Here is a 2,514-nt window from a genome sequence, read left to right as displayed (position 1 = left end):
ATGAGATTATATGGTTATTTGTCCTCTGTCTGATTTATTTCTCTTAGCTTAATGCCCTCAAGGTCCATCCATGTTGTCACAGATAGCAGGATTTCATTGTATACCACATCCTGTTTATCCAGTCATCCATCAATGGACACTTAGGTTGTTTCCACGTCTTGACTATTGTAAATAATGCTGCAGCGAATGAACGTGGGAATGCATATATTTTTTCAAATTAATGTTTTTATTTTCTTAGAATAAATACCCAGAAGTGGAATCACATGATATATTAGTTTTTTTTTTTAATTTTTTAAAAATATTTATTTATTTTTGGGAGAGTGCAAGTGGAGGAGGGGCAGAGAAAGGGGGACAGAGGATCCGAAGCAGGCTCTGTGCTGACAAGCTGACAGCAGTGAGCCCCATGTGGGGATCAAGCCCACAAACCAGGAGATCATGACCTGAGCCAAAGGTGGACGCTCAACCAACTGAACCACCTAAGTGCCCCTATTTTTTAATTTTTTTAAACTAAGCCCTACATCCAATGTGGGGCTTGAACTCACAACCCCAAGATCAAGAGCTGCATGTTCTACTGACTGAGCCCAGCACCCCTCTATTTTTGATTTTTTGAGGAACTGCCATACTGTTTTCCACCATAGCTGCACCAGCTTGCATTCCTAACAACAGTATACAAGGGTACCCTTTTCTCTACATCCTCACCAACAATTGTTATTTCTTGTCTTTTTGATATTAGCCATCCTGACAGGTGCGAGGTGATATCTCATTGTGATTTTGATTTGCATTTCCCCACGATGAATGATGTTGAACATCTTTTCATGTGTCTGTTGGCCATCTGGATGTCTTCTTGGGGAAAATGTCTATTCAGATCCTCCACCCGTTTTTAAATCAGATGGTTTGATATATTGCTACTGAGTTGTGTGAGTTCTTTATATATTTTAGTTATTAAGCCCTTGTCAGACAAATGATTTGAAAATATTTTCTCCCATTCGATAGGTTGCCTTTTCACTTTGTTGATTATTTCCTTTGCTGTGCAGAAGCTTTTTAGTTTGATGTAGTTTAGGTACTGTATACAGGCCCTGTATACCCAAGTGGTTATTTCAACTGATGCTCAATTGAAAATAAACATAAAAACAACAATCTGTTCATCTCTGGTGTCGGGGAAGAGGACTATTATTTTTAAGTGAATAAATTTTTATTTAAGGAATTTTACATGTGATTTCTTCCACTGCCAATCACCCTAGTTCCTGCAAAGTCATAATCATAATCTTCAAAATAGTCCCTTTAAAAAGAACTTTTGTTTAATCCACAGTTGCCATTATCAGTCCAGAGTTCTTTCAGTTGGGCTTTTTTTTTGAAGTCTATTTATTTATTTTGAGAGAGAGAGAGAGAGTGCACGAGCAGCAAAAGGCAAAGAGAGAGGGAGAGAGAGAATTCCAAGCAGGCTCTGCGCTGTCAGCACAGAGCCCAATGCAGGGCTTGATTCCATGAACCATGAGTTTGTGACCTGAGCCGACATCGAGTCTGACACTTAACCATCTGAGCCACCCAGGCACCCCTCTGTTGGGCCTCTTTGATCTCCACTTGAATATAGACATTCTTCCAAAATTCCCCACCTGTAATCTTTGGAATTCAGTTTTTTTACTTTAGGGCCCTAGAAGTCAAACTGTAGGAAGTATACCAATTGCTATTTTGGCAAGTGATCTGAAATTCTTATTCCTTAATTGTTTCTAATATTGGGAAGTCTTGTTACTTTCCCTCTGCTCCATGAGCCTAGCAGAAAATGTTATAGGTCTCATGGTCACCACTGCAGTAAACTTGCTGTGATGGAAGGATCACCTATGTGTCAGTGTAGCCACAGAAGACTGTTTTGGACAGCTCATGTGTCACTCACCAAATATTGTGTAAAGATGGTCCCTATTGAAAACTTAAGATTCATGAGGTAATTTTGGCAATACTAAATTCCAGCCTTTTATGTAGCCCTTAAAGTTGCTGAGAAAGTGGAGTCGGCTCTTTTTATCCTACTGTGTCAGTCAGTGTTCTCCAGAGAAGCAGAACCAATAGTTTGTATGTATGTATATACACTGATTGATTGGCAGGGCCACCGGGGTGGTTCAGTCAGTTGAGTGTCTGGCTGTTGGTTTCAGCTCAGGTCATGATCTCAGGGTCGTTGGATCAAGGCCCACATTGGGCTCCACACTGAGCATGGAGACTGCTTGGGATTCTGTCTTTCCCTCTGTCCCTCTTCCCCATTTGCACTCTCCCTCTAAAATACAAATAAATAACTAAAAATAAATTGATTGGTTTTAAGAGATTGATTTTAAAGAACTGGCTCATATGATTATGTGGGCTGGCAAGTCTGAAATATGTAGGGCAGGCTGGAGACCCAAGGAAGAGTTGCAGTCTTGAGTCCACAGTCAGCCTGGAAACAGAATTCCTCTCTCTTCTGTGGACCTCAGTCTTTTCTGTTAAGGTCTTCAACTGATTGGATAAGGCCCACCCACCTTGTGCAGGGTA

General features: G+C 40.6%; 1 non-coding gene across 1 annotated transcript; it reads right to left on the bottom strand.

The window, feature by feature from the left end:
- Positions 1-1,778: 1,778 nt before the first annotated feature.
- LOC115524371 lies at positions 1,779-1,914 on the bottom strand. Its single transcript, XR_003972073.1, has one exon. It is a non-coding gene; the product is annotated as a small nucleolar RNA SNORA1 (small nucleolar RNA).
- Positions 1,915-2,514: the final 600 nt, after the last annotated feature.

The sequence above is a fragment of the Lynx canadensis genome, chromosome C2 (assembly GCF_007474595.2).
Source record: "Lynx canadensis isolate LIC74 chromosome C2, mLynCan4.pri.v2, whole genome shotgun sequence".
Lineage (NCBI taxonomy): Eukaryota > Metazoa > Chordata > Mammalia > Carnivora > Felidae > Lynx > Lynx canadensis.
The sequence above is the reverse complement of the archived record's forward strand: the minus strand, read 5'-3'. Positions and strand labels throughout refer to the sequence as shown.